The sequence below is a fragment of the Lissotriton vulgaris genome, chromosome 10 (assembly GCF_964263255.1).
Source record: "Lissotriton vulgaris chromosome 10, aLisVul1.2, whole genome shotgun sequence".
Lineage (NCBI taxonomy): Eukaryota > Metazoa > Chordata > Amphibia > Caudata > Salamandridae > Lissotriton > Lissotriton vulgaris.
The window spans coordinates 1,003,491,889-1,003,510,813 of NC_141698.1; the positions used below are offsets into that span (position 1 = coordinate 1,003,491,889).

Below are 18,925 nucleotides of genomic sequence, written 5' to 3' on the forward strand. Positions count from 1 at the left end.
AGTGCAATCTTCTTTGTGCCTCGTCAACTTGTGAGACGCCGCTTTAACACACACACACACACATATATATATATATATATATATATATATATATATATATATATATATATATATATATATATATATATATATATATATATATATATATATATATATATGAAATATATTCCAAGTACTGTAAGAAAAAGGAAAAGGCCACTCAAGGGAAATGTCGGAAGCTTCTTTATTCAGCACAGCGTAGCACATGATGCATTTCGGCCTTGCGGCCTTTCTCAAATGCCGCCGTATACCAAGTGTAACTCCTCCCCCCTCCTTATGTGAATATCCAGCATCTCACTTATTGGCGGAAGTCCGTTGACCAATGGTCACCTGATACCAACTTCGCTGCAGCCCTGCCACGACTACAGCTCCCAGGATTCCGTATTCACAGGTAAATGTTGGTTGGGGGAGAAAAGTTTTCTAGAAGGTGCGGGGTGTTGTAATGCCGAGTTTTGGTTAAAACAAAGTTCTTCCTTCGGTCCCTTTTATCGCTCCAACCTCTGAGCGCGAGTGTCCATAGGATAGTGAAACAGAATGGGTTAAACCTGCCTCCTCGTCCAAGTGACGATCTGCGTCGAGCAGCGATTCCTAGCTGGGCATGCATTCAGGGGCGGGTCTGGAGAATATCAATAACTTGATGTGCAGAGACGCTGCAAGCAGCGGGGTACCAGTAGAACTCCAGCCACTTGATGGAGGGAGGCCTTCAAACGCGCTTCTGACCAGCGCGTACACATGAAACACATCCAAGTTCTGTAAGAAAAAGGAAAAGGCCACTCAAGGGAAAAGTCGGAAGCTTCTTTATTCAGCACAGAGTAGCATGATGCATTTCGGCCTTGCGGCCTTTCTCAAATACCGCCGTATACTCCACCCCCTCCATATGTGAATATCCAGCATCTCCCTCATTGTCGGAAGTCCGTTGACCAATGGTCACCTGATACCAACTTCGCTGCAGCACTGCCACGACTACAGCTCCCAGGATTCCGTATTCCCAGGTAAATGTTGGTTGGGGGAGAAATGTTTTCTGGAAGGTGCGGGGTGTTGTAATGCCGAGCTTTGGTTAAAACAAAGTTCCTCCTTCGGTCCCTTTTATCGCTCCGAACCTCTGAGCGCGAGTGTCCACAGGATCGTGAAACAGGATGGGTTAAACCTGCCTCCTAGTCCAAGTGACGATCTGCGTCGTGCAGCGATTCCTAGCTGGGCATGCATTCAGGGGCGGGTCTGGAGATTATCAATAACTTGATGTGCAGAGACGGTGCAAGCAGCGGGGTACCAGTAGAACTCCAGCCACTTGATGGGGCGAGGCCTTCAAACGCGCTTCTGGCCAGCGCGTACACATGAAACACATCCAAGTTCTGTAAGAAAAAGGAAAAGGCCAGTCAAGGGACACGTCGGAAGCTTCTTTATTCAGCACAGTGTAGCATGATGCATTTCGGCCTTGCCACCTTTCTCAAATGCCGCCGTATACCAAGTGTAACTCCACCCCCTCCTTATGTGAATATCCAGCATCTCCCTCATTGGCGGAAGTCCGTTGACCAATGGTCACCTGATACCAACTTCGCTGCAGCCCTGCCACGACTACAGCTCCCAGGATTCCGTATTCCCAGGTAAATGTTGGTTGGGGGAGAAAAGTTTTCTGGAAGGTGCGGGGTGTAGTAATGCCGAGTTTTGGTTAAAACAAAGTTCTTCCTTCGGTCCCTTTTATCGCTCCAACCTCTGAGCGCGAGTGTCCACAGGATCGTGAAACAGGATGGATTAAACCTGCCTCCTCGTCCAAGTGACGATCTGCGTCGAGCAGCGATTCCTAGCAATAACTTGTTGTGCAGAGACGCTGCAAGCAGCGGGGTACCAGTAGAACTCCAGCCACTTGATGGAGCAAGGCCTTCAAACGCGCTTCTGGCCAGCGCGTACACATGAAACACATCCAGATTCTGTAAGAAAAAGGAAAAGGCCACTCAAGGGAAACTTCGGAAGCTTCTTTATTCAGCACAGCGTAGCATGATGCAGTTCAGCCTTGCGGCCTTTCTCAAATGCCGCCGTATACCAAGTGTAACTCTACCCCCTCCTTATGTGAATATCCAGCATCTCCCTCATTGGCGGAAGTCCGTTGACCAATGGTCACCTGATACCAACTTCGCTGCAGCCCTGCCACGACTACAGCTCCCAGGATTCCGTATTCCCAGGTAAATGTTGGTTGGGGGAGAAAGGTTTTCTGGAAGGTGCGGGGTGTTGTAAGGCCAAGTTTTGGTTAAAACAAAGTTCTTCCTTCGGTCCCTTTTATCGCTCCAACCTCTGAGTGCGAGTGTCCATAGGATCGTGAAACAGGATGGGTTAAACCTGCCTCCTCGTCCAAGTGACGATCTGCGTCGAGCAGCGATTTCTAGCTGGGCATGCATTCAGGGGCGGGTCTGGAGAATATCAATAACTTGATGTGCAGAGACGCTACAAGCAGAGGGGTACCAGTAGAACTCCAGCCACTTGATGGAGCGAGGCCTTCAAAGGCGCTTCTGGTCAGCGCGTACACATGAAACACATCCAAGTTCTGTAAGAAAAAGGAAAAGGCCACTCAAGGGAAACATCGGAAGCTTCTTTATTCAGCACAGCGTAGCATGATGCATTTCGGCCTTGCGGCCTTTCTCAAATGCCGCCGTATACCAAGTGTAACTCCACACCCTCCTTATGTGAATATCCAGCATCTCCCTCATTGGCGGAAGTCCGTTGACCAATGGTCACCTGATACCAACTTCGCTGCAGCCCTGCCACGACTACAGCTCCCAGGATTCCGTATTCCCAGGTAAATGTTGGTTAGGGGAGAAAAGTTTTCTGGAAGGTGCGGGGTGTTGTAATGCCGAGTTTTGGTTAAATATATATATATATATTTTCGGCATAAGACGTCCGCAGCAGCATGCAGCAGCAGCAAAGTAGACGAGGCAAACCCGGTTTCCGTGAACGTGGTAAGTTTTATTTAAGTAAATCACTCATCACCACTCCGCCATGACGCGTTTCGGTGCACACAGCCCCTTGATCACATGACAATCGCTGCAAGGCGGGCGTGCTCATTTTAAATTGCTTGGAGCCAATCAGAGAAACGTCATAGATATAGAAGACGTATGTTACAAAAGATTACTGCATAAATGCAATGCTGTATATGTACACATAAGTGCGGAAATATTGAAATTCATATAGTTTTTACACAATGAAATAAAATTGGTAAAACTATTGCGACATGTGCAAAATATATATACATATATGGCGCCGGTTGACGAATCTTCGGGAAATTTTCAACACTATAAGCTTCGGGGTAATTCACCAAGCGTGAGCTGAGAAAAAAGGGGGGTCCCAAAACTTGTTTTCCCTATGTTATTTTCCATAGGAATTTTTAGACACGGCTACAGCCCGAACTGCTGAACGGAATTACACCAAGTTTGGCAAAAAGATAGCCCTTGTTTCAGAAAGAACTCTTTTTGTTAAATGGTGTAAATCCGTTTAGTAGTTCCTGAGAAATTTAACAAAAAGAGGTCAGAAAAACAATTTCCCGTAGGAAATTTTAGACACGGCTACAGCTCGAACTGCTGAACGGATTTACACCAAATTTGGCAAAAAGGTAGTGCTTGGTTCAGAAAGCGCCCTTTTTTAGGCCAATGTATGGGACCCGCGTGGGTGAAATAAAGGGAAATAAACTGGAGGGTGGAGGAAGAAAGAGCCACGAGGTGGTTTGTGAAGGCCAGGCAGCCTGGGTATTCTTCACCCCGGCCTTTGGCATATGTGGTGCGTGCTGCAAAAAAAACACTCTGGGCCCTTGTGCTTATTTTTTATAATTGTTTTAATTAATCTATGTAGACTTCCTTTAGAGGATTTACAGATGACAAACTCAGTTACTGTATTAACTCAGGTTTTTGTTCACAGCCCTGGGCACCAGGGCCCATCAGCTCCAGCCAGCTTTGTGTACCTTTGTGCCTGTGGTATTTTGTTCCTGCTGTGCTCGTGATGAAGCTTGGGAGGGGATGTCCTGAGAGTAACGTTTCTGTTTAGGTCACATGCACTCCTCTCTCGTTGCTGAAAGCCACCTGGTTTGTCTCCCCTCTTCTACACACTGATAGAATCCCTTCATGGGCACATTTCAACAGCAGAGAAATCACTTTTATGGCCGTCATTGTGTATTCATTGAATTGTATTTTGTGACATCTGTTGAAATTTGTTTTATTGTTGCATCAAAGTACACAGGCACAGTGTAATGATCTGCTGACGTGGCCTCAACATTCAGCCACGAACAGCCAAGCGTGCAACGTTTTCTTGTTTTTATACAACTGGTGCAAATATAAATTTCCTTGAGTAATCAGTGCAGATCGTACAAACATGTCAGCAGGCCGGGAAACAGTGAATCTGCATCGCCAATAGGGCGATGGATAATAGCAGGTATGTAGGATCCCGCCTCGTGAGCGTAGGATCGAGGTCTGTACTGTCCATACAGTGACGGCACCTGAGAACGGGGGGGACAAAACTGTGGGAGGGAAGCGTGTGGGCGCTAGCAGGGTCTAAGCAGGGGGATACTGGCGACGGGCGTCAGGGGGGGGGCCCACGAAGCCAGTCGGTCTGCGTTTCAAGAGAAGGGGGGGAAAAGGAGTGGGCAGGGGGTGAATACCCCCGGTGCATGTGGGCATCGCGGTGGGTGGCATGACATATGAGAGTTTGGTCAGAATCTAGGGGCTACCGGGAGACGGTCCCGGGAGGGTTGATACCATGTAGAGGCTACTGGTTCTCTCGGGCGGGGGGGGGGGGGGGGGGGGGGGGGGGAGGAGTAGGCGGGTCTGCTGCATGTGTGGACTGCCGGAAGCTGTGGAGGAGCATGGCCCATTCCATGGATATGGGAATTTTACGCGCACCCCTGGCTTCTTCCTCTCTAAGGGCATCCTCTTCCGCCGCCGCCCATTTACCGACCGCACCCATCCATGCCGCTGCAGAGGGACCCTCCGGGGAGCGCCAGCGCATGGTTATACATCTGTTTGCCAACAGGAGTGCTAGGGACACGAAGCGTCTGTGCACTGGGTCTCGCTTAGGAACATGAAAGATGCCTAGTGCGCTGGACTCCCAGGTGGCTAGTGTAGTGAGACCTGTAAGTTCCGCCAGAGTGTCGTGTACCGTCCGCCAAAAGGGGTGAAGGTTGGGGCAGCTCCAGAACATGTGTCGAAAATCTGCCGTAGGGGAGCAGCACCTGGGGCAAAGGAATGATGTGGAGGGATAGAACTTCTGCAATCACGCTGGGGTGAGGTATGCCCTGTGTAGGATATAGTATTGGATGTTCTTGAAGCGGGCGTTCCTAGAGACGCGTTTTGGGGCCTCAAGCGCTTTAGTCCACTCAGAGTCGTGTAGTGCGCGACCAATGTCCTCCTCCCAGGTAGTTCGTAAAGTCGTAAGGGGAGCGTGTGAGAGTTCCCGAATGGATTTATATAACCAGGTGATTAAGTGGCGTCCCACCCCCATATGTAGGATTGTATGTATTACTGGATGCGTGTCTGGCTCGCCAGTGCAGAGATTAAAATGGGGCCGGTATCCATCGAGCAGCTGTCTATATCTGAGGAATTGGCCTGGGGAGAGTCCGTATTCAGCGACCAGGCGGTCAAGCGATTTTAGCTGGCCTTCCTCGAAGAGCGATTCCAGATCCGTGATGCCACAGAGCGACCATTCGGTGAACATTGGAGCGGTGAAGTAGGAGTCCTGCCTGGGGCTGCCTATCAGTGGCAGTAGCGGGGAGTACGGAGGTCTTCTGGGGGACAACCGGTGGATCCGCATCATGCACCGGCGCGCTATCGCCACTTGAAGGGGGTATGTGTGCCGTGGCTTGGTGCCCGGGAGGAGGAGACGGGTGAGTTCTGGGGTTGCGATTCTGCCGGTCGAAGTGACAGTCTCCTGAGGGTAGCGGTCCGCCGTCCAGTAAGATAGCCATTGGAGTTGTGCCGTGAGGAAATATGCCTCGAAGGATGGAGCTCCGAGCCCTCCCTGCGTCGTGGGAAGTTGGAGGGTTTTCAGGGCGACCCTGTGTCGGCCCTCGCCCTTAGATAAGGGTCCCTAGGAGGGAGTCGACATCGCGGAAGAAGGACCTGGGTGGTATAACCGGCTGATTTGTGAAGTGGTAAAGGAGTCGGGGAAGCATCACCATTTTAGCTAGGGCTATCCGTCCTATCGGCGCCAACGGGAGTTTATTCCAGAAGGCGACAGTCGGGCGCAGACTAGCAAGCACTGCGCGGTGATTACCCTCGAACATGGCTGCTGGAGAATGGTACAAGCGGACACCAAGGTACCGGGGAGCCTCCGCGGACCACGAGAGTTTATGTGGGCCGAGTTCAACCTCTCGGGGGGGTAGGCTCGGGTGTAAGGGGTAGACTGTGGACTTGTCCCAGTTCACCTGTAGGCCCGAGGCGTCTGCAAAGTCCGCCAACATCGCCCCTATGGGGGCCAGGTCCGTTTCGATGTCTCGGACGTATATGAGGAGATCGTCCGCGTACATGGACATGCAATGCGTGTCATCCGCGAGAGGGATGCCCCAGTCCACGCCCTCCAGGCGCAGCCGAACCGCCAGCGGCTCGACTGCCAGCGCGAATAAAAGCGGCGACAGGGGACACCCCTGTCTTGTGCCCGCCGAACTCTGAATGCTGGTGATATGCGTTTCCCGATACGAACCCGAGTGGTGAGATCGGTATACAGGAGGCGCGTGTACGCCATGAGTGTCGGGCCTATATTGAGTCGCCGCAGGACAGAAAAGAGATAGGGCCAGGTGAGGGTGTCGAACGCCTTTTCCAGGTCCATGATGAGGCAGGCGGCACGAGGAAATCGGTCACGCACCTGATCCTGAACATGGATGACTCGGCGGAGATTCTGGGAGGTGTTTCTTCCCGGCACGAAGCCGCATTGGTCGGGGTGGACCAAGGGGCGAATGATCTGCGCATACCGATCCGGTATTTTGTGACATCTGATGAGTGAATTTTATGCTCAGCTTCACAAACAAGTGTAGTAGAACGTAAGCCTGGAATGTGCACATGTATGCAGATGGAAAATCAACATACAGAGTCACACAGCATAACTCCTCCTTGGTGAGATGCAATTATGCACCAACATTTGCACCTACTAACACATGAAAACAAGCATTGAAAATGCAATAGGTCTCGCCTTTCATTAAGTTAAAGCCATTTGCTTTGCTATACAATACCATTAACAAAGCAAATGGCTTTAACTTAATTAAAGGCGAGACCTATTGCATTTTCAATGCTTGTTTTAAATGGTGTAAATCCATTCAGTAGTTGCTGAGAAAATCAAAAAATAAAAGTTTTGATATATAGAGGCCCGGAGTATCCTCGCACCCTCCCGATCACGAGCTTTATGCTAATTGACTGTCAACACTCCAAACCAGGAAGTGTTGGCAGCCCCGCCCCCTCCCTGCCGCACTCTGCAAACGCGCCCTGTGACCAGGTACCTACAGTAAGCGCCACAGGGTTGCGTTGCAGAGAGGTGGTCCAGGCCATGCCCCTTTTTACACCTTTTGAAACAAACGCAGCTCTGTGGCGCTTACTGGAGGTACCTGGTGGGCTAGTTGGACCCCAGGGACCCTCAGGATTGAAGGGGACTTAATCCCCCAACTGGGGGTCATTGCCAGCTCTCTCTGGTACATTAGGATCATGATAATCTTAGGAGGATGATGGTGCTGAGTGGGTTCTGGAGTCGCAGAAATTAAGTTTGTATTTTGTATTTACCTGCATGTGTCTTTCATATGCCAATACAACTTTAATAAAATAGTGCCTCCGAAGATTTGCTTATTGTTTAATATCATGGCACAACAATTATTTACAGTGCGATCATCTTAGAAAAGAGAAGTAGGTTAAGGATATTCCATTTTATGAGTTTTGCAGTGTTTCAAGACCATTACAGGTCTCTTTCCATGGACTTGTTTGCTTTTACTCATGAAAAACAGTCAGAGTGTCACACATTTGGCAGTGGAATGTCACACATACGGCCACTGAAACCACACACACAGATGAATTAAAACGTCCAGGTTTAATGATTATGCTGTGATATAACCACACACAACCAACAACCACACACAACCACACAAACAGCCACACACAACCCCCCAACCACACACACAACCATAACCACATACACAACCACACACACACACACACACAACCACACACAGTCACACCCGACCACACACACACAAACACACACTGTCCCGCCACCACGGCGAGAAAAAGAAGAAAAGGCAAAATAGCACGATCTCTCCAAACGGACTACATGTCCCAGAAGGCAAAGCGGCTCTGGAGAGCAGGAAAGAAGGCTGAGCCTAAATAAGCTCCTCCTCTGCAACAGGTCGGCGCTTGACAATTGTTATGGTGGTTTAGGTATTGGCGGGTGGTGTTGTCCCCGCCGGATGTATACCGAGAAGAAACCCAGCGCAGACGAAGAGCCTGCGTGGTCAGAGAACATTCAAGCCTACGCCGGAGAAAAGCCTGCTTGGTCAACGGATCCAAGTCTACGCCGAAGAAAAGCCTGCAAGGTCAGAGGAGTGGAGAAAACCTCTGACAAGTCGCAAGTATTGCAAAAGAAGAACGGGATCGTTCTTCTTTCCCAGTATTTTTCTTTCTTTCAAGTTTCCCGCGTATTACGCGTTCTGATTTCATTTATTCCCCAGAAGATCCCAAGTTCCGTAAGACAGAGTTCTTACTTGAGTTCATTGTTATTGTACTCTATCACGACAATATTGTTCCCAAGAGCTATTGAGAACAAGAGTCTACAAAGTAAATATACTTTTCTGTTTCCGAGAGTAGAAGAGCCTCATTGGAAAATACGCCATTTGAGAAAGGGACGATAACTTTCTCTTCACCTATTCGGTTATCTCGGATTGAGGAACTGCTTGTTAGCTTTCAAAGACGAGAGAGTTTTATCTCTGGTAAGAATCATTACTTGGGACCAGGGGAGGGAAGTGACCTCAAAGAGACAAGGCGCTTATACCTGTCCATTGTCTCTCCACGCTGCAGTCCGTCCCTCAACCGAGTCTTGCGGATCACCCAGACCCAGAAGGCAACATCCAAAACTCCGGCTCTTCTAAAACCTTCTCACCTCCCGGCTTCTCGTAATACTCACTCAGAAGGTGATTCACACGTCACCACTGAGTGTGGTGTTTAGACAAGTCGAGGGGACTTTCATCTCATCGTTCCTGCTGGCCTGATTCCTCAGGTTAGTGGCGCGCGACTGTACTTGCGCCGCTTGCAATCCCGACACACACACACACAACCACACACACACAACCACACACACACACACAACCACACACATACACACACAACCGCACACACAATAACTCCCACAGCCACACACACACATCAACCACACACACAACCACACACAAACCCACACACAACCACACGCACAACCACACACAACCACACAACCACACAAACAACCACACAAGACCAGCACACACAACCATAACCACACACACAACCACACACACACACAACTGCACACACAACCACACACAACCACACACATCCACACACACAACCACACACACAACCACACACACAGCCACACGCACAACCACACACAAACAACCACACAAACAAACACAAAAACACACAACCACTCACACAACCACAACCACATACAACTATACACACAACCACACACAACCAAACTGTCAGTGCTCACTTTCAACAGACACCATCTGTCATCAGTGCACGCTTCCACCAGGCACAAACACCACCAGACGTCAGTGCACGCTTTTACCAGGCACACACACACCACCAGCCGTCAGTGCACACTTTCACCAGGCACACACACACACACCATCAGCGCATGCTTTCACCAGGCACACACACACCACCAGCCATCAGTGCACGATTTCACCAGGCACACACCACCAGCCGTCAGTGCACGCTTCCACCAGGCACACACACCACCAGTCAGCTGTGCACACTTCCACCAGGCACACACACTACCAGCTCACAATTTCTACAGGCACACACACCACCAGCCATCAGTGCACACATAAATTGTTAACGCATCCACAATTAACTATTGTAGCAATCGCAGTATGGCGCACTTTCAAGGGGACTTAATCCCCCAACTTAAAATGCGCCACAGGCGCATTAGCACAGTGGTGAAGGGAGGGGCCTGAGGTAACATGTGTGAAAACACGCCCTGTGGTACGTTTTAAGTTGGGGAATTAATTCCCCTTCGATCCTTAGGTCCCCTGGGGGCCAACTAGCCCACCAGGTAACTCCAAGAAGCACCAGAGGCCTGTGTTGCAGAGAGTTGGCCCAGGCCACGCCCCTTTTTACACCTCTCTGCAACGCAGCTCTGTGGCGCTTACTGGAGGTACCTGGTGGGCTAGTTGAACTCCAGGGACCTTCAGGATTAAAGGGGACTTAATCCCTCAACTTAAAATGGGACGCGTTTGCACAGTGGTAAAGGGAGGGGGCGGGGCACGTTATAGTTAGAAATTAGCATTTAAAAAACCTTTGAAATTCACTGAAAAAAACATAGGTTTCAGGCACTTTAAAGTTAGAAATTAGCATTTAAAAAACCTTAGAAATTCACTGAAAAAACATAGATTTCAGGGGCATTATAGAATAGACATTTCACTCGTACAAAACCATAGAAATTCCCCCTTTTAGTTAGTTCAGCTAACTATAACTCGCGCCCCCGCAATGCACTGCTGATGACGTAACATATTACATCACTCATGACATGGCCAGTGACATCACTGATGACATCTCAAATGACATCACTGCTGACATCATCCATGTGATAATTTCATACATCATCTCACACCCTAATATAATTTTTGATACACCCACTCTAAATTACAGACTGCCATTCTTAAAACCATAGACACTCCAACAACAATAATTACATACACACTCTCTGAGTCTTAGGTCTACACACACATCCACTCACTCACCCGTACAGTCACTCATACTTACGGTCACTCAGTACAGGACTATCCTATGCAGTCATACACCTTTATAGACACTCACACATTGCCACTCATCCATAGAGGTACTCACACACCTAGTCAGTCATGCAAATAATGAATCACCCTCCCATTTGCTCACCAATACAGTTATACACACACCAGCTCACTTACTCATACAAATACTAGCACATTCTTACGCTCTTATACAATCACTGATACAAGTACACACTCATCCATACAGCCACTCTCACAATCACACACTCTCACTTTTAGCCATTTATATACTCTAACACACATATATACTGGCTTTCACATATGTAGTTACTCACACATGTACAACTGAGATATACATTCACTCACTAACATACCCATACACACACTCCCCCACCCATACAGTCCATCACAGATGCACTCTTGAAACCATGCACATAGTTAATCACCCACTCACACATCTTTGCACAGAGTCACACACACTCCACCCACACAATTTTTTTTTTTTTTTTTTTAACTTATAAAGCGCAACAAATACCACGAATGGTGTCTCGGCGCTGGGCAGACAGAGAGGCACCTCCTGTGCATTATTGGATGAATAGCTAAGTCTTCACTTGCTTTCTAAAAATCATCAGTGATGAACTGCTTTTTATATGGTGGGGCAAGGTATTCCAGAGCTTCGAGGCGGCTACCAGGAAGCGTCTGTCTCCCCATGTAACCGTTCTCACCCGTTGAATGTATAGAGATGCGGATGAGGCAGATCTTAAAGCTCTCTTAGGGACATACACCAACAGTGATTCCCTAAAAAAGTCAGGTCCTTGGCTGTTCAATGCTTTATAGATGATACATAAAGCATTAAATTTGGTTCTCTTTTTTATTGGGAGCCAGTGAAGTTGGTAAACGATCGGGGAGATGGATGCGAACTTGGAAGTTTTGGTCAAAATTCGTGCAGCAGCGTTCTGCACCATTTGTAATTTTTTAAAAACCTGCTCCTGGGCATTCAGCAGAAGCCCATTACAGTAATCCACCATGGATAACACCAAGGAGGACATAAGGGTTTTCCCCACAGACAGGGGAAGAAAAGGTAACAACTTTTTCACTTTTCGTAGCGTGAAAAAGGAAGAGGAGACTACCGCATTAGCATGACTGGTAAAACTTAGTTTGTTGTTAAACAACACTCCCAGGTTTCTAACCCTTGAAACTTGGGTGGGTGGGTTACCCATTTCTGGTGGCCACCAGACCGGGGACCACGATGGTTTTAGGTCTCCAAACACCATTACCTCGGTCTTATCGGTGTTTAGTTTTAGACAATTACTGTCCATCCAATGACTAATGGCTTTCATACCTGCCTGAAAGTTGGCTGCCACCTCGCTCCCATTTTTATGCACTGCTAGCACCAACTGAGTATCGTCGGCATACGAGGTCACTCCTATTCCATGGGTTTTAATGACCCTCGCCAAGTCCGACACATAGATGTTAAAGAGTGTCGGACTTAGCGAGGATCCCTGGGGGACTCCGCAAGGCAGCACAAACGTGGGTGAATAGAAGTTCCCCATCTTTACCGACTGTTCTCTGTTAGACAGGAAAGAAGCCAGGAGCTCCGCAGCTTTGCCCTGTATGCCCATAGCAGTGACACGGTCGATCAGGATGTTATGATCGACCGTGTCAAAGGCCGCTGAGAGATCCAGCAAGATCAGGACTGCCGTGCCACCCTGGTCCATGATCTGTCTGATCTCTTCAGAAGCCTTTATGAGCGCAGTCTACGTTCCATGGCCTCTCCTAAACCCGAACTGAGTGTTATCTAGCAGGTTGTTATGGTCAATGTGGTTGGCCAGCTGTTTATTTATAACTTTTTCAAGTATTTTAGAAGGAAATGGGAGCGTTGCTATAGGGCGATAACTTTTTAGTTCCAAGGTGTTGAGGGTGGGTTTCTTTAGAAGTGGCTTTATTATGGCTGTTTTCCATCTTTGAGGATAGTTTCCTGATTCGCAGATGGTACTGCAGATGTTTTCCAAGATTGGAGCTACCACATCAGTTGTTGATTTTATGATGGTCGGTGGGCAGGGATCCAGGGGGGAACCCGACATTGTTGTTTTAATGAGATCTTTTATTTCTGACAGTGATGGAGGGAGGAATTCATTCAGAGAGGAGGATGGAAGCTGTGCGTTCTTAAGGCTTTCTGATGATTCCCCTGTCATGTTGTTGTTAAATTTATCAAAGATTTCTGTGACCTTGGTGCTGAAAAAATCAGCCATTTGATTGCAAAAATCTTGGGTGGTATCTGTAGTATTAGCTGTTGGTATATTTGTTAATGTTGCCACTACCTGGTATAATTGCTTACTGGAGTTCTGGGCCTTTTCTATCTGTTCACAAAAGTATTTACTCTTTTCCAGTCTTAACAGCTTCCTGTAGCCTGATAGTGCTTGTTTGTACCTTTCTTTATCGTTGTTATCATAATTAACTCGCCAGCATCTTTCTAGATTGCGGCATTTCTGTCTCTCCAATCTTAAAGGTTCAGAGAACCAAGGGGCTGATGGTGTTGCGCGATTTGGACGCACTTTCTTTAAAGGCGCTACCTGATTAAAAGTGTCTGTGAGCCATTGGTTGTAGTTATTTGCTGCTAGTTGAGAATTTAACGCTTTGGATGGTTTATTATTTTCTAGTTTCTCAGATAGTGTTTTTATATCTATATTTTTCCAGTCCCTGCATGTCCTAAGTTGCCTTTTAGCCGAGTGTTGATTTTTGTGTTTTTTAACACAGACATAAAAGACCACCACTGCATGATCTGACCATACAATTGGAACAACAGTAGGGGGAGTAATGGCCAGGTTATTCGTGAATAGGCCGTCAAGAACATGACCTGCTTTGTGCGTGGCTGTAGTAACTAACTGGTTTAGGCCAGCGGCCTTAAGATCCTCAATAAGGCTCAATGTATCTTTGTCTGTTGTTTTTTCTAAATGAAAATTAAAATCTCCAAGGATTGTAAAATCGGAGGCTTCTTCCACTGGTTCTAATAAAGTGCTAATGGATTGGAGAAAAGGCGCTCGAGCTGCTGGGGGACGATAAAGCAGAACTCCATTAAACATTTGGATGGGAGACAAAGTAATAGAAAAGGCTAGTGTTTCTGCGGGAATGCTATCTGGTGTTCCTGTTTTTAATGCTAGTTCTAACCGTAAAATTATGGCGAGGCCGCCCCCTTTTTTCCCTGTCGGTCTATCTTGTCTGACGATGTAGTAGCCCTCAGGAATGGCTGCCACAAGGTCAGGGTCGGAAGCCAAATCAGCCCATGTCTCTGTTATAAACAGGATATCTAGTTTGTGTGCCGAGATTAATTTGGCCACATCTTCTCTATGTTTGCACATAGATCTAGCATTCACCAGTGCGCATTTAATGCGTTTGGCCTCATTAAAAGAAGCCCCTGGGACTGGTGGTATCTGAGTGAGAAAACGAGTGGATTTAAAATTACAGTTTGAGCAAACTATATGAGACATGTTAGAGCACTCTTCTAAATTGAAGTGTGGGCATTTTTCCAAGGCCATAGTGTTTTTAATATCTAACAGGTCAGAGGAAGTGTATTTCAATAGCTTACTAGGATGGTGTAGTACCCGGCCAGGAATTGGGGCACTAAGCGCGGGTCCAGCGCGGACTGGCGCAGACTGGCACCCCTTTGGCGCGGCTTCGGCGCGGAGACGGCGCTCCCGCTGCGCTCTACCGCTGCGCTTCCGGGTGGCCATTTTATGTCCTGTGCCCCGCCCCCAGCTGTAACACTACCTCCGTTCGGATTGGTGAGCCAGCGCTGAGGCACAATGGAGCTCACCCTGCCCTCCACACAAACGGCACAGAGCCGCGGTGGAACGGGGCTAAGGGTGCAAAGGATACAACAATAGTGGTGAGTTTAAAGTTTAAAAGGAGTTTTAACAAAAGATGTACAATTCGTAGATCAATTGCATCTGGTAAAATATACGTTTTAAAAATCAAACAGGTTTCAATGATTAAGCATTTCACACTGGGCTTCGATGGCATGCAGAGGAGGATCCCCTCGCAATCTGCACGAGCTCTTCAGCAAACCACACAGAGAGCTGCCACCACTCTGCTAGTCAACCGAGCTGCCCAATCCCGCTTCTACTTATGTCCTGAAGACTTTACTCTTCAAAGACGCATTTACATTTTAGTAGTCGGTTACTAGCTTCAGACACTTCTATACTCTCATCTTGTTTCTTGTTGCTGTACTTGGTCAGTAGCGCTTTGAGACCTGTCGGTGAGTTGGCGCGATACAAAACCCAGTTACAAATTACAAATTCCTGTGCCCCGCCCCCAGCTGTAACACTACCTACGTTCGGATTGGTGAGCCAGTGCTGAGGCACAATGGAGCTCACCCTGCCCTCCACACAAACGGCACAGAGCCGCGGTGAAACGGGGCTAAGGGTGCAAAGGATACAACAATAGTGGTGAGTTTAAAGTTTAAAAGGAGTTTTAACAAAAGATGTACAATTCGTAGATCAATTGCATCTGGTAAAATATACGTTTTAAAAATCAAACAGGTTTCAATAATTAAGCGTTTCACACTGGGCTTCGATGGCATGCAGAGGAGGATCCCCTCGCAATCTGCACGAGCTCTTCAGCAAACCACACAGAGAGCTGCCACCACTCTGCTAGTCAACCGAGCTGCCCAATCCCGCTTCTACTTATGTCCTGTGCCCCGCCCCCAGCTGTAACACTACCTCCATTCGGATTGGTGAGCCAGCGCTGAGGCACAATGGAGCTCACCCTGCCCTCCACACAAACGGCACAGAGCCGCGGTGGAACGGGGCTAAGGGTGCAAAGGATACAACAATAGTGGTGAGTTTAAAGTTTAAAAGGAGTTTTAACAAAAGATGTACAATTCGTAGATCAATTGCATCTGGTAAAATATACGTTTTAAAAATCAAACAGGTTTCAATAATTAAGCGTTTCACACTGGGCTTCGATGGCATGCAGAGGAGGATCCCCTCGCAATCTGCACGAGCTCTTCAGCAAACCACACAGAGAGCTGCCGCCACTCTGCTAGTCTACAAACACTCAGGTACCCATACAGATACTCAGACAACCAATCAATAACTCATATAGACACTCTTGTAGCTATTCACAAACCCATGCGGCCGCTCACACACCAACAGACAGACAGATACAGACATTCACACAGTTTAGTCACTAACCCATGCATTCAGTAAGATATGTTTAATCACTCACTTATAGAGTCAGTCACACACCTACTAAATCCTCCATTCAGACACTTATACACCCACTCATTCTTCAATACGCCATTCCCTAATTATAATAAACATATTTCAAATCTACAGAAACACACAGTCACTGGATGATGTCATGAGTGATGTCACTGACCATGTCATTCATGAGTGATGTAATATGTGACGTCATCAGCAGAGCATTGCAGGGGAGAGGGTTATAGTTAGCTGAACTAACTATAACGGGGGAATTTCTTTGGTTTTGTACGAGGGAAATGTCCAACGAACTATAACGCCCCTGAAACCCATGGTCTTTTTCAGTGAATATATATATATATATTTATATATATATATATATATATATATATATATATATATATATATATATATATATATATATATATATATAGTACAAAGTGGCGATTGCCACTGTGTACTTGTAGTTAAGCCAGAGTTTTGACAGTAGGAGAGTATTTTTGCTTTACTAATAACTTTGCTGCCATTTGTCGAATCTTCATGAAACTTTCAAACAAAGCCACCTCCTGGAAAGTTTCAGGGTGATCTGTCAAGTAGAGGCTAAGCAAAAAGGGGCATCCCATAAGTTCTTTGTCCTGAAAAGAAAAACTGAAAGCACATAGAAGAGGGCAAAGTATGGTTATCGTGAAGCTCTTGGCCATGTTGAGGGTTCCAGGTGGACCTCCCATTTGTAAAAAAAAAAAAAAAATTGCGGAGAACTGCGTTCCCACGAGGTAACTGGTGGCTGGGAAAATTTTACAATGGTGTGGCGCAACATTTCCAGATATACAAAGAACAAGTGAGGGAAACAACAATAGAGATGCTTTTAGATATGAAAAACATTAGCCCATGGCCTACCCAACCAGAAAGTAGCAGTGGCGGCTCCTCCGTTGCGGCGGAGAAGCGTCGCCCCCCACTGATAGCCAGCAGAGGCAAAGGCCAATACTAAAATGATAATAAAATATTTTTATTATAATTTTAATGTCAGCCCTGCAGGCTGCAAGCCGAGTGAGGGGCGTGGCATCCCATACTGACGCTGCACCTGAGGCACCAGGAAGGAGAGGGCAGTGGTGAGCACTGCCAAGGGCACATGACGATTTGGCCAGTCCCAGAGGGCCGCCAAACTGTCATGCGCACTAACCCTTTCTCCATTTAGCTGTGTTGTGTAGCTGGGTGGAGAAGCCATCACATTCAATGTCTGAGCTCTGAACTGAGGCGCTCAGACCAATCCCAGCGCTCTTCACATGCTCAGAATAGTATAGCAGAACAGTCTGACCCTGTGCCTCATGAGAACAGTCCAGCCCGAACTGCCAAGCCATGCCTTCCCTGGACCGGAAACAAGCTTCCTATGATCGGTTTCTGGCATTCCAGCCATCTCCAGCCAGGCTTGCTTGAATCCAGTGGCAAAGTGAGCAAGGGTCCCACGTCTGAGCATACCCTGCCAATTTATGGCGTACAAAGCGGTACAAAAGGGGGTGGTGATGGACGGAGCATCTGAACCAATCAAACACTCACACCTAGTCAACAGATCTGGGTTTAATCCATCACTGTTCTTTAGCCCACTCTGCCACCCCAGTTCAGACATGGTCATATACAAATCAGTCTGACCCTGTGCCTCATGGGAACAGTCCAGCCCGAACTGCCAAGCCATGCCTTCCCTGGACCGGAAACAAGCTTCCCAGGACCGGTTTCTGGTATTTCAGCCGTCTTCAGTCAGGCTGCTTGAATCCAGTGGCAAAGTGAGCAAGGGACTCACGTCTGAGCATACCCTGCCAACTTATGGCGATCAAATCGGTACAAAAGGGGGTGGTGATGGACGGAGCATCTGAACCAAACACTCACACCTAGTCAACAGATCTGGGTTTAATCCATCACCGTTCTTTATCCAACTCTGCCACCCCAGTTCAGACCTGGTCATATACAAATCAGTCTGACCCTGTGCCTCATGGGAACAGTCCAGCCCGAACTGCCAAGCCATGCCTTTCCTGGACCGGAAACAAGCTTCCTAGGACCGGTTTCTGCATTCCAGCCTTCTTCAGCCAGGCTTGCTTGAATCCAGTGGCAAAGTGAGCAAGGGACTCATGTCTGAGCATACCCTGCCAACTTATGGCGAACAAAGCGGTACAAAAGGGGGTGGTGATGGATGGAGCATCTGAACCAATCAAACACTCACACCTAGTCAACAGATCTGGGTTTAATCCATCACCGTTCTTTAGCCCACTCTGCCACCCCAGTTCAGACATGGCCATATGCAAATCAGTCTGACCCTGTGCCTCATGGGAACAGTCCAGCCGGAACTGCCAAGCCATGCCTTCCCTGGACCGGAAACAAGCTTCCTAGGACCGGTTTCTGGCATTCCAGCTGTCTTCAGCCAGGCTTGCTTGAATCCAGTGGCAAAGTGAGCAAGGGACTCACGTCTGAGCATACCCTGGCAACTTATGGCGAACAAAGCGGTACAAAAGGGGGTGGTGATGGACGGAGCATCTGAACCAATCAAACACTCACACCTTGTCAACAGATCTGGGTTTAATCCATCACCGTTCTTTAGCCCACTCTGCCACCCCAGTTCAGACATGGCCATATGCAAATCAGTCTGACCCTGTGCCTCATGGGAACAGTCCAGCCCGAACTGCCAAGCCATGCCTTCCCTGGACCGGAAACAAGCTTCCTAGGACCGGTTTCTGGC

General features: G+C 47.9%; 1 protein-coding gene across 1 annotated transcript in view; it reads right to left on the bottom strand.

Annotated features, from left to right (window-relative positions):
* LOC147689136 (uncharacterized) overlaps nt 1–18,925 on the bottom strand; it is a 270,996-nt gene that overhangs the window by 115,913 nt on the left and 136,158 nt on the right. The window lies entirely within an intron of this gene.